This window comes from Microcaecilia unicolor, chromosome 1, assembly GCF_901765095.1.
Source record: "Microcaecilia unicolor chromosome 1, aMicUni1.1, whole genome shotgun sequence".
NCBI classification, from domain to species: Eukaryota; Metazoa; Chordata; class Amphibia; order Gymnophiona; family Siphonopidae; genus Microcaecilia; species Microcaecilia unicolor.
Window position 1 is genome coordinate 91,519,182 of NC_044031.1, and position 14,267 is coordinate 91,533,448.

At 43.0% G+C, this 14,267-nt stretch overlaps 1 protein-coding gene across 1 annotated transcript in view; it reads right to left on the reverse strand.

Annotated features, from left to right (window-relative positions):
* The window catches only part of CCNY (cyclin Y), a 598,774-nt gene that overhangs the window by 183,035 nt on the left and 401,472 nt on the right, over window positions 1-14,267 (reverse strand). The gene's annotated exons all lie outside the window — the stretch shown is intronic.

A 14,267-nucleotide genomic window follows, 5' to 3' on the forward strand; every position in this document is an offset into this window, starting at 1 on the left:
TACCAGAACAAACTGGCAGGTGTTCTGTACATTACTTTTCCTGGGATAATTTTCAAACTGCAAATATGTGCATGTTTTTACTTCGAAAAACCTGCTAAGTCCATGAAGTGAAAAGTTTACTCTTACTTTTCACCAATGTGAGCTGTTATGAAATTATCCCTATGCAATACATCAATACCACAAGGCAATAACATACTCCAGTATCTTAAAGACTAGAACTTTTCTTCTGTATCCTCATTCCTTTTATGAAGTGGCTATCTCAATTTAGTTTTATAAGCTAATAAAGCAATTAAATGAATGATGAAATGATATATTATTTGATTTGATTTACTGATATAGAAACCGCTTTCCAGAGAAATAGCAAACAAGTACTAAACCAGTTGGCAACGAATCAAACAGGAGAACACAATCATAAATAAAATAATGATGCAATGATGTTCGCTAGATGATATTACAACATTCCCTGGATTTTCTTATCCAACTCCTCATCAAACACTGCCAATGCCAAACATATACAGGGTGCAGTAGAAGAGGTAACGTTCTTCTGGGACACCTGAGGTGAATCAGTGATTATGTCCTGAGCTACTCAATACAGTTACATGGCACCAAAATTCAAACCTGTGACCAATGGACTTTCCCACCTCGATTTCCTACCAAAATCTCCTGCTTTCCTAAGGAAACCACCCACCTCAAACGTCAACCAATCAGGTTTGAGAACCCACTATATAAAAACAAATTGCAGACTTCATAGCATACCCTGAAGAAAGCCACAGCAGTGGTGGAGGAGTGGCCTAGTGGTTAGGGGTGGTGGACTCTGGTCCTGGGGAACTGAGGAACTGAGTTCAATTCCCACTTCAGGCACAGGCAGCTCCTTGTGACTCTGGGCAAGACACTTAACCCTCCATTGCCCCATGTAAGCCACATTGAGCCTGCCATGAGTGGGAAAGCACAGGGTACAAATGTAACAAAAAAAAAATAGCTGAAATGCCAGTTCCACTTAATCAGACACATCAACACCTGGACAACTGCAACAATCATGACACCAGCCACAGAAGCATAAGAGAACAAGCTTAAAATTGTGCACACAAGTTTATAGAATTAGGGGATAAGTATGCTACTGTCTGACATAATAATGATGAATCAGGTGCACATTTTGAAGCTGCTGATCTTTAATTTTGGGGGTACAGGGTTGAAAAATACCAAGTAGAAAAACAAACAACTCAATGATGCTACTTGATACACAAACTCTGTAATCTGCTCTATCTGAGATGCTCTGAGAAATTATTTAAATGTCTATAGACATTGCAGAATACAGCTGTCTGACTGATTTATAACATACATAGATTTCATAGAGCGATGCCATTGTTGAAGGAATTGCACTGGTTACCAATAAGTGCCCGTGTTTTAATTTTCTGGATTTAACAGGTATAGCACCTAGTTATACGGTATCTCTCATAATCCGGCCCTCTGAGAAAAGAATGCTGTGGTCTACTGAGTCATTATCAGGCTTATTTTCGAAAGAGAAGGGCGCCCATCTTTCAACACAAATCGCAAGATGGGCGTCCTTCTCCCTGGGTCGCCCAAATTGGCATAATCGAAAGCCAATTTTGGGCATCCTCAACTGCTTTCCGTCGCGGGGACGACCAAAGTTCATGGGGCATGTTGGAAGCATAGCGAAGGCAGGACTGGGGCGTGCTTAACACATGGGCATCCTTGGCTGATAATGGAAAAAAAGAAGGGCATCCCTGATGAGCACTTGGCCAACTTTACTTGGTCCATTTTTTTCTTGCGACCAAGGCTCAAAAAGTTGCCCGAACTGACCAGATGACCACCGGAGGGAATCGGGGATGATCTCCCCTTACTCCCCCAGTGGTCACTAACCCCCTCCCACTCTAAAAAAAAACTTTAAAAATATTTTTTGCCAGCCCCAAATGTCACACCCAGCTCCCTGACAGCATTATGCAGGTCCCTGGAGCAGTTTTAGTGGGTGCAGTGCACTTCAGGCAGGTGGACCCAGTTCCACCCCTCCCCCCACCTGTTACACTTGTGGTGGTAAATGTAAGCCCTTCAAAACCCACCCGAAACCCACTGTACCTACATGTAGGTGCCCCCCTTCATCCCTTAGGGCTATGATAGTGTTGTACAGTTGTGGGTAGTGGGGTTTGGGGGGGCTCAGCACCCAAGGGAGCTATGTACCTGGAAGCAATTTCTGAAGTCCACTGCAGTACCCCCTAGGGTGCCCAGTTGGTGTCCTGGCATGTGAGGGGGACCAGTGCACTACGAATGCTGGCTCCTCCCACGACCAAATGGCTTGGATTTGGTTGTTTGAGATGGGCGTCCTCGGTTTCCATTATTGCCAAAAACAGGGGACGACCATCTCTACGGACAACCATCTCTAAGGTCGACCTAAATGATGAGATTTGGGTGTCCCTAACCATATTATCGAAACAAAAGATGGCCGCCCATCTTGTTTCGATAATACGGGTTTCCCCGCCCCTTCGCTGGGACATCCTGCGAGGACTTCCTCAGGAAAACTTGGGCACCCCGTTTGATTATGCCCCTCCACGTCTAAATTTTCCTTCTGTAAGGGGTATATCATCCAAAAGAAAGCTATGTTCAATATTTTCTTATCAGGTGACTCTAAATTGGAACTCTTGGTTCCCTTCTGAAGAAAGAATATTAATATCTTTCCTTTTAAAGCAAAATTGAAAACTTTTGTTTTCTAAATTTTACAAAACCTGTTAGAATATTTTATAGATACATTATTTTATTTTTATTACGAAGATTGGATGTTTCATTATAATCCGCACTGAACCAACTTGTTTGGAAAGTAGTGGAATGTAAGAGCAGTGGAGGGGCATTTTCGAAAGGATGTCCAAGTCAGAATAGGGATGTGCACATCAGAACACCCCAAATGGACTTCCATCTCACATGTATTTTCAAACAGGAAATACGTCAAGATTTCCTGCTTGAATATATGTTAGATTAACGTCTGTGTGCTGGAGACGTCCAACATGAACAGCCATTTTACAAATTGGAACGTCCAAATTATGAATGTGGGAAGACAAAGGGCATAGATGTCTGTATGGCAGCATTCTGAGAAAATAGAAACATAGAAACATGATGGCAGATAAAGGCCATATGACCCATCCAGTCTGCCCATCCTCTGTAACCCTAACTGTTCCTGTTCCTAAGCATTCCCACATGCTTATTCCATGGCTTTTTAAACTCTGGAATAGTCCTCAACTCCACAACCTCCATGCCTCCACCACCTTTTCTGTGAAATAGTACTTCCTTAGATTACTCCTAAGCCTACTCCCTCTTAACTTCATCATATGACCCCTCATTCCAGAGCTCTCCTTGAAAAAGGCTCTCTTCCTGTACATAAATGCCCTTCAGATATTTAAACGTCTGTATCATGTCTCCTCTCTCCTTCCTCTCTTCAGGCGTATACATGTTGAGGTTCATAAACCTGTCCCTATAATTTTTGCGTTCAAGACCTTGTGGAAACAGGAAATGAGGGCAGGACCACAGCTGAGAGAGAGAGAAGGGTCGAGCCTGCACGCCTTTTACCGCTGCTGGCGGCCGCCGTAACCCCGATGAGGTTAGTCAAGATGACTTTTAAACTTCATAGGGAGGGGGCCTGGAACTGGAAGGGAGGGAGGGAGGAAGGGAGGGACGACAACTCTGGAACTGGGAGGGAGGGAGGGACGATGACCCTGGAACTGGGAGGGAGGGGGGACCCTGGAACTGGGAGGAAGGGAGGGTGGAGGAGGGAGGGTGGGAGGGAACCTGAAACTCGGACGGAGGGAGGGATCCTGAAACTCGGAGGGAGGGAGGGAGGTGGGGGGGAACCTGGAACTCGGAGGGAGGGAGGACGACCCTGGAACTCGGAGGGAGGGAGGGGAGGATGAACCTGGAACTCGGAGGGAGGGCCCTGGAACTCGGAGGGAGGGAGAGAGGGGGCACGACCCTGGAACACGGAGGGAGGGTGCCCCTGGCACACACTCTCAATCTCACACACACACTCTCTCTCTCATAGACACACTCGCACCCAGTCTCACTCTCTCTCTGTCAGATACACACACTCGCACATTCACTCTCTCTCTCACACAGTCACTCTCACACAAACTCTCTCAAACATACACACTCCAAGGAAAACCTTGCTAGCGCCCGTTTCATTTCTTTCAGAAACGGGCCTTTTTTTTACTAGCATAAGAATAAATACAATCAATGAGTTAACTTACAGGCATGCAAACTGAATCCAAATAATAGGAATAACATAATATAATGTCATAAAAACACACACTTAACACAGTAGAACAATCATATTGCAGAAATATGATAATTGTCAGCAGGGTACAAATTATGTATCATAATAGGCAGCATGGAAGAACATTATATTACACAGAAATGATACTTAAAATGTCAAAACAACACAAATGAAACCTCTTAATAGGCAAAACTTATACATTTGCATCTACATAAAACGATGGCACAATCAAAATATTTAAAAGTCTGTGGATAACAAAATTAATATCCTACATACGTTTAACAATATTCCTTGAGTGGATTGAGGTAGCAATGAAAATTCTTCTGCATAAATCTACCCCTGTGGGGTGGGATGGATGATTAAGTGGTGTGGAGAATTTTGAGCCTCTCTGATCCAATTTATGGCAGGATTGCCCTTATATGGGAAATTGTGAGAAAAGGAATATTGTTACACATATGTACAATATTAAGGGAAAGAGAACTTGATACACCACCTTTCTGTGGTTTTTGCAACTGCATTCAAAGCGGTTTACATGGTGTACAGTTTGCAAATGCATCTCCGGCACTATGTAAGCCACATTGAGCCTGCAAATAGGTGGGAAAATGTGGGATACAAATGTAACAAATAAATAAATATACGGGTACTTATTTGTACCTGGGGCAATGGAGGGTTAAGTGACTTGCCCAAGGTCACAAGGAGCTGCAGTGGGAATCAAATCCAGGTTGCCAGGATCAAAGCCTGCTGCCCCTAACCATTAGGCCACTCCTCCTTCTCTCCTTTCCCATCCCCCTTATTCCCCCAATGCTTCTCTCTCTTTATCCTCCCCTGCTTCAGTGGCTCACCTGCTCGCCCCATAGAATTTTGGTTCATTCATTCCCACACATATACTTCCAGCATTTCAGCAGCAGCTCCAGAAGCGTGTCTCTTGAAAGCGGCGAATGCATGTGCTCTAACACACTCGTACGCACACCAGCAAAGAATGAGATAGATACTACCTCTGGCTCCCAAGAGCCTTATGTACAGAGATAATGCTCAACCTCATCTACTCAGACTTTGCTCCTCAGGAGTTTGTAATTCTAAAGTGTCTTGGGTTCGGCATAACATGTGAGCAAAGCCATCTTTATTATTCTCAACACAAATTGCATAGCTCATGATCATGGAGAGCTGTTTCTGGGCTACATAATGTATGCTAAGAAAAAATACTTAGATATTACTACATTTCCAAACAGTTCCTGCAAAATGCATAAGGGGGCACAAGGACATTTACGTTTCTACAAGAACTGTGTACTAGGATCTGTGACAGTGAAAAATTCATTCATCACTTGGCTAACTCGGGCTGCACATACTGCAGCGGGACATGTTTATCCACTCCTCCATGTGCAACTTTCTTCAAATCAGTCACCTTACTTTCTAATTCTTCCTACTTTCTTACTCATCTATATGTTACAACTTTGCTTTACCCTTCACTACCAATTATAATGTTCTATTACGTATTGTGTTCACATTGCTAGTATACCATGCCATACTTTGTATTGTTTTCGAATATTTTTACTGCTGTAATTGCCTATTGCTCATGTTAGATCTATTCTTACTGTACACCGCCTTGAGTGAACTCCTTCAAAAAGGCGGTAAATAAATCCTAATAAATAAAATAAATACAATTGCAGGGAAAGAAAAATTTTTAATGACTTTTGAAAAAGTGAGTTCATAAGTTCTAAGGCTACTGATCAGCGAGCAGAGGACTCTGTTCCAAACTGAAATGAGGATTAGTTTATGCCCATACATGAATTGCTCTGGTAGGTTTCCTCTGCAAATCTTTCCCTCAACATTCAAAAACTATGCAACTAGCCTTCTACTGCTGTACCCCTTAGTGGAAATTCTACATCACAAGGTTTACTGGGGCTTACCTATGGGCTGAAGACCACACACCAACCAGAGGGGAAATTACTTTAGTTCTTCTCCCTCATGGTATGTAGAACCTTAGCGCAAGGGGTAATGGTGGTAAGGCTGCTAAGTAATAATGATGACTGTACTATTAAATTTGTCACCACTAGAAGAAAGATACTAAAATACTGCTATAGCACTTAATTTTAAGAAGGAATACAGTGATAAAATGAGAAAATTAGTTAGACATAAACTTAATGGAGCGGTTGACAAGGTCAAAAATTTGATTAAGGTGTGGATAGTAGAGTAGCTATCATTGAACAAGTCTGTCATAGCCAGGGACCATGTCCTGGTTCGGGTTGACAGTCATGAAAGGAACTTGCAGGTTCAAAATCTGAGGAGAAGTGGTGATGTGGTAGGAGATCAGACACTGTACTTACTTCTGGAAGTGTTGCTGTGCTGCCTCTGATATTTTCCCTCTTTCTTTCTTCCCCTCCCCCAATGCCCCCATGGAGCCAGGGACTAGCATTAAGATCTGCAAGATCTCATCACTCTTACAGTGAGATCCAACTCTTTGGCAATGAGAGATAATGTGTTTAAGCATGCCTGCTATCACCTGGCTTCATTTGGGGGTGGGAGGAAAGAATGAGAGAATCGGAGATGGCACAGCAACACTCCCAGAAGTAAGTACATTACTTGCTATGCCGGCATCTCAGCATACCAGATTGGCTTTACCTGCTGATGGAGAGAGGGAGGCTCGATGATGGCTTTAATGGCAGATGAAGGAAGGAGGGGAGAGGATGTGAGGAGGAAGGTTGCATCTACATTTCAGTAGACTCTGTATAGGTCACCTTGAGTACTGTGAACAGTTCTAGTTGCCCCATTTTAAAAAGGATATAGCGGAAATAGAAAAGGCTCCAAGAAAGATAACAAAAATGATAAATGGGATGGAACACTTTCTTTATGAAGAGAGGCTTAATAAGTTAGAACTCTTCAGCTTGGAGAGAAGATGAATGAAAGGGGATATGATAAACATTTATAAAATCATGAGTGGAGTGGAATGAATAAATAGGGAATGGTTGTTTTAACATGTCAAATCGCACAGAAGCAACAAGACATCATAAAACTAATGACCAGCAAATAGAAAACAAAATCACAGAAAGATTTTTTTTTTTCATGCAGTGCACAATGAAGCTGTGGAATCTGTTGCTGAAGGATATGGTCAAGGTGAACCATAGGGTGGAATTAAAAAAAAGGTTTGACCAAATTATTAGTCATGTAGATTTGGGAAAACCATTCCTCATCCCTGGAAATGAGCTACAAGAAATAGATCTACTTTTGGGAATCTGCTTGGTACTGGTGATCTGGACTGGCCATTGAGACAGGATCCTGGAATTAATGGACTTGGTCTGACCCAGCATGGTTTTTCATGTAAACTATATGGCCAAAATGTATCTGTTTAGTGTGGCAGGAAATTTAAATAAAAGTACTTATGCAGCCAGCCCCTGAGGCTTTTCAATATCACACCGGCTATGCTTAATATTTTTATGCATTGTAGTATAGCCCTTTTACATTACAGTTGAATCTCTGTTATCTTACAAGTGTACAAAGAAGGATGAATTTAAATTCATTCTTCTTTGTACAATAATCATAATTTAAGATGAAGATGATTTCCTTTTTTTCCTATGAATATGATTTTCCAAAATATGTCAGTACACGGACAGGCAAAAAAAATCCCATGATCTGCAAACAACCACCTTATTTTTCAACCTGGCAGTTTCACATTAAGTCTGAACCAGTCCCTATTTAGACTGCTTTATTCACAACTATGTGAGATTTTTCCGTTTTTATGGGTTTTTTTTAAACTATCTGCATCTAGTACAGTCCTTATCCAGGAGTCAAAGACCACAGCATCTTCCAGATCCTGGTGCATGGACATTCTCTCTGCAGATACTATATACGGTACCCAAGTTGTACGCCCAACTTTGGGCGCACTTCCAAGATGCGCGTGCAAATACATTGGATAATGAGTTCTGAATCATCAATAACTGGGTGCTAACAACCAATTATCAAAGTTAGTTGGCACGCATTAAAATTTCAACACATCTGGATGCATGCTATTCTATAAGGCATGGAGTGCCTAACTCCCAAGGTGTGTATCTCAAAAGGGGGCATGGCCGTAGGCTTGTTGCATGCAGAATTACAGTATACTGCCTAACCACGTCTAACTTGGGGGCCAGCATTTATACCAGGTTTCAGCAGACCTAAGTTCAGCACCCAAACGTTAGGTGCGTACCCTTTACAGAATAGCATTTTGAACTGAATTTTTTCGGTGCCTAAATTTCGGCATCTTTTATTGAACTCCTTCCTCCGAGTCCAGTCACAGCTCCCTTCCCACTATGATCTCTGAATGCCAACCTGCTCGAGGTGCAGAAGCCAGATGTCCATTCACATTGAGTCAGCCCCAGCTGAAAGTTTGTAGTCAGGTTCAGGGATCATCTATTAAACACTGTTCATTTTAAAGAGGCAATGATTCATAACATATATTTGGTTAATGCATATGGTGCATTATTCCGTCACAATATGCTATACAACTTTATGAGATTATTTTCAGGTTCAGCAAAAAGGATGGAAGAGGAGAAGTGGAGTTTGTTGATAGACCTTCCAAACACACATGACGAGGTTCTTCAAAAGTATTTAAAGTGATATTACCACTAAGACTCAACACAGAACTGTTACGGTGTTACCGCTACCTCAGAAGAGGGGGGTATCTGGACTTCAGCGGTGGGGGGGGGGGCCAGAGCCGAGGTGAGGGGGCACATTTTAGCCCACCCCCAACGCCGCCGACCCCCCCCGCGCCATCGCGGACACCCTCCCGCTGCCATCGCCGACACCCCCTGCCGCCGCCAGCACCACCTCCAAGTTTGACCCCCCCCCTCAACCCGCTCGCCCGCCATCCATCGCCGTCTGTACCTTTGCTGGTGGGGGACCCCAACCCCCGCCAGCCGAAGTCTTCTTCCTGCGTTTGGTTTCTTCTGAGTCTGACGTCCTGCTGCACGTACAACGTGCAGGACGTCAGACTCACAGAAACAGAGCGAAGCCCTGCAGATCGCAAGGCTTTGTTCTGTTCCTGTGAGTCTGATGTCCTGCACGTTGTACGTGCAGCAGGACGTCAGACTCAGAAGAAACCAAACGCAGGAAGAAGACTTCAGCTGGCGGGGGTTGGGGTCCCCCGCCAGCAAAGGTACAGACAGCGACGGCAGGTTGGCGGGGGGGTTGAGAGGGGCGCTGGGCCCCCGTCGCCCCATAGCAGCTACGCCCGTGATATATATATATATATATACAGTGGTGGAAATAAGTGTTTGATCCCTTGCTGATTTTGTAAGTTTGCCCACTGACAAAGACATGAGCAGCCCATAATTGAAGGGTAGGTTATTGGTAACAGTGAGAGATAGCACATCACAAATTAAATCCGGAAAATCACATTGTGGAAAGTATATGAATTTATTTGCATTCTGCAGAGGGAAATAAGTATTTGATCCCCCACCAACCAGTAAGAGATCTGGCCCCTACAGACCAGGTAGATGCTCCAAATCAACTCGTTACCTGCATGACAGACAGCTGTCGGCAATGGTCACCTGTATGAAAGACACCTGTCCACAGACTCAGTGAATCAGTCAGACTCTAACCTCTACAAAATGGCCAAGAGCAAGGAGCTGTCTAAGGATGTCAGGGACAAGATCATACACCTGCACAAGGCTGGAATGGGCTACAAAACCATCAGTAAGACGCTGGGCGAGAAGGAGACAACTGTTGGTGCCATAGTAAGAAAATGGAAGAAGTACAAAATGACTGTCAATCGACAAAGATCTGGGGCTCCACGCAAAATCTCACCTCGTGGGGTATCCTTGATCATGAGGAAGGTTAGAAATCAGCCTACAACTACAAGGGGGGAACTTGTCAATGATCTCAAGGCAGCTGGGACCACTGTCACCACGAAAACCATTGGTAACACATTACGACATAACGGATTGCAATCCTGCAGTGCCCGCAAGGTCCCCCTGCTCCGGAAGGCACATGTGACGGCCCGTCTGAAGTTTGCCAGTGAACACCTGGATGATGCCGAGAGTGATTGGGAGAAGGTGCTGTGGTCAGATGAGACAAAAATTGAGCTCTTTGGCATGAACTCAACTCGCCGTGTTTGGAGGAAGAGAAATGCTGCCTATGACCCAAAGAACACCGTCCCCACTGTCAAGCATGGAGGTGGAAATGTTATGTTTTGGGGGTGTTTCTCTGCTAAGGGCACAGGACTACTTCACCGCATCAATGGGAGAATGGATGGGGCCATGTACCGTACAATTCTGAGTGACAACCTCCTTCCCTCCGCCAGGGCCTTAAAAATGGGTCGTGGCTGGGTCTTCCAGCACGACAATGACCCAAAACATACAGCCAAGGCAACAAAGGAGTGGCTCAGGAAGAAGCACATTAGGGTCATGGAGTGGCCTAGCCAGTCACCAGACCTTAATCCCATTGAAAACTTATGGAGGGAGCTGAAGCTGCGAGTTGCCAAGCGACAGCCCAGAACTCTTAATGATTTAGAGATGATCTGCAAAGAGGAGTGGACCAAAATTCCTCCTGACATGTGTGCAAACCTCATCATCAACTACAGAAGACGTCTGACCGCTGTGCTTGCCAACAAGGGTTTTGCCACCAAGTATTAGGTCTTGTTTGCCAGAGGGATTAAATACTTATTTCCCTCTGCAGAATGCAAATAAATTCATATACTTTCCACAATGTGATTTTCCGGATTTAATTTGTGATGTGCTATCTCTCACTGTTACTAATAACCTACCCTTCAATTATGGGCTGCTCATGTCTTTGTCAGTGGGCAAACTTACAAAATCAGCAAGGGATCAAATACTTATTTCCACCACTGTATACACACACACACACAAACATGCACAACATGAAAATATCTTTACATGTATTTGGAAGGTCTACCAACAAACTCCACTTCTCCTCTTCCATCCTTTTTGAGGCATCTGTAGTGGCTCCACTGTTCCTCCACTTTGGTGGCGCTTTTTTGTATTATTTTCAGGTCACCATATAACAGAAAGATAACTGAAAAAATATTTTAAAAACTGCTAGCAAACTAAAACTTACTCCAGAACTGTGCACCTAGAACAAAAAGCCATCACACTTCTTTCCAAAGTCATTCGAGTTTTGTGAAGTTTGAGTTTTAATTTCATGCTTTACGCCTGAATTTAAACCAGTTCTTTCACACAGTTTGAATTTCCAGAAATCCATAACAGTACCAAGCTTAGGACCCCTTTTACGCGTGTCTAACACAGCAAAAATGGCCTAACGCGAAACGCACTAATGTGTTCTGCGTTAGTTTTGCCATCTGCACATGCTAAGCACACGGTATTTATTTATTTTGGGAGGGTGGGCATGGAAGCTATCGTGTAATTTTTTTTTTTTTAACGGCCATGCACTAATCTTAACATTAGCACATAGCCATATATTCTACACAAGTTCTGAGAGAAGAGGACATTTCTCTGGTAAATGAACACTATTTTGCTTTGAACTTTAGGAACTTAAAGATTGGTGTTTAAAGGAGGAATTGCAGGTTAGTGATAGGCAAAATAAAATTATAAACAGCAAATTATTTCAACTATTCACCATAGTCTTTCCCACTTAGTTTTAAAAACTTTGTACCACAGCATTAACAGATAGAATCTAGCAGGCACTGCAAGAAATAAAACACTTCTTGGAATCACTGTGGATTGAAATTCCATGTGTAAAGGGGAAAAGGATAGTGATAGGAGTGTACTACTGTCCGCCTGGCCAGGATGAACAGATGGATGCAGAAATGTTAAAGGAAACTAGGGACGCAAACAAACTGGGCAACACAATAACAATGGGTGATTTCAATTACCCTGATATTGACTGGGTAAATGTAACATCGGGGCATGCTAGGGAGGTAACAATCCTTGATGAAATCAAGGACAGCTTTATGGAGCAGCTGGTACAGGAGCTGAGGAGAGAAGGAAAAATTCTAGACCTAGTCCTTAGTGGAGCGCATGATCTGGTGCGGGAGGTGATGGTGCTGGGGCCGCTTGATAACAGTGATCATAATATGCTCGGATTTGATATTAGCTTTGAAGTAAGTATACATAGGAAATCAAATACATTAGTGTTTAACCTTTAAAAAAAGGAGACTATGATAAAATGAGAAAAATGGTGAAAACAAAAACTTAGAGAGGAGCGGCTGCGAGGGTCAAAAATTTACATCAGGTGTGGATGTTGTTCAAAAACAGCATCCTGGAAGCCCAGGCCAAATATATTCTGCGTATTAAAAAAGGAGGACAGAAGACCAAATGACAGCCGGCGTGGTTAAAAAGTGAGGTGAAGAAAGCTATTAGAGCTAAAAAAGAATCCTTCAGAAAATGGAAGGTACTGACTGAAAATAATAAGAATCAGCATAAGGAATGTCAAGTCAAATGCAAAGCGCTGATAAGGAAGGCTAAGTTGGGACTTCGAAAAAAGATTGTGTTGGAGGCAAAAACAGATAGTAAAATTTTTTTTCGGTATATTAAAAGCAGGAAGTTGGCAAAAGAATCGGTTGGGCCACTAGATGACTAAGGAGTAAAAGGGGCGATCAGGGAAGACAAAGCCGTAGCGGAGAGATTAAATGAATTCTTTGCTTCGGTCTTCAACGAGGAAGATTTGGGTGGGATACCAGTGCCCGAAATGGTATTCGAAGCTGACGAGTCGGAGAAACTTAATGAATTCCCTGTAAACCTGGATGATGTAATGGGGCAGTTCTACAAACTGAAGAGTAGTAAATCTCCTGGACCGGATGGTATTCATCCCAGAGTACTGACAGAACTGAAAAATGAACTTGCAGAGCTATTGTTAGTAACATGTAATTTATCCTTAAAATCGAGCGTGGTACCGGAAGATTGGAAGGTGGCCAATGTAACGCCGATTTTTAAAAAAGGTTCTAGAGGAGATCCGGAAAATTATAAACCAGTGAGTTTGACATCGGTGCCGGGCAAAATGGTAGAGACTATTATAAAGAACAAAATTACAGAGCATATTCAAAAGCATGGATTAATGAGACAAAGCCAACATGGATTTAGTGAAGGGAAATCTTGCCTCACCAATTTTTTCTTTGAAGGGGTGAACAAACATGTGGATAAAGGTGAGCTGGTTGTTATTGTGTATCTGGATTTTCAGAATGCGTTGGACAAAGTACCTCATGAAAGACTCCAGAGGAAATTGGAGAGTCATGGGATAGGAGGTAGTGTTATATTGTGGATTAAAAACTGGTTAAAAGATAGAAAACAGACAGTAGGGTTAAATGGTCAGTATTCTCAATGGAGAAGGGTAGTTAGTGGGGTTCCCCAGGGCTCTGTGCTGGGACCGCTGCTTTTTAACGTATTTATAAATTACCTAGAGATGGGAGTCACTAGTGAGGTAATTAAATTTGCTTATGACACAAAGTTATTCAAAGTCGTTAAATCGCGGGAGGACTGTGAAAAATTACAAGAGGACCTTACGAGACTGGGAGACTGGGCATCTAAATGGCAGATGATGTGTAATGTGAGCAAGTGCAAAGTGATGCATGTGGGAAAAAGGAACCTGAATTATAGCTATGTCATTCAAGGTTTCACGTTAGGAGTCACAGGCCAAGAAAGGGATCTAGGTGTCGTCGTTGATGATACGTTGAAACCTTCTGCTCAGTGTGCTGCTGCGGCTAAGAAAGCAAATAGAATGTTAGGTATTATTTGGAAAGGAATGAAAAACAAAAATGAGGATGTATCGCTCCATGGTGCGACCGCACCTCGAATATTGTGTTCAATTCTGATCTCTGCATCTCAAAAAAGATATAGTGGAATTAGAAAAGGTGCAGAGAAGGGCGACGAAAATGATAAAGGGGATGGGACGACTTCCCTATGAGGAACGGCTAAAGTGGCTACAGCTCTTCAGTTTTGAGAAAATGTGGCTGAGAGGAGATATGATAGAGTTCTATAAAATAATGAGTGGAGTTGAACAGGTAGATGTGAAGCATCTGTTTACGCTTTCCAAAAATACTAGGACTAGG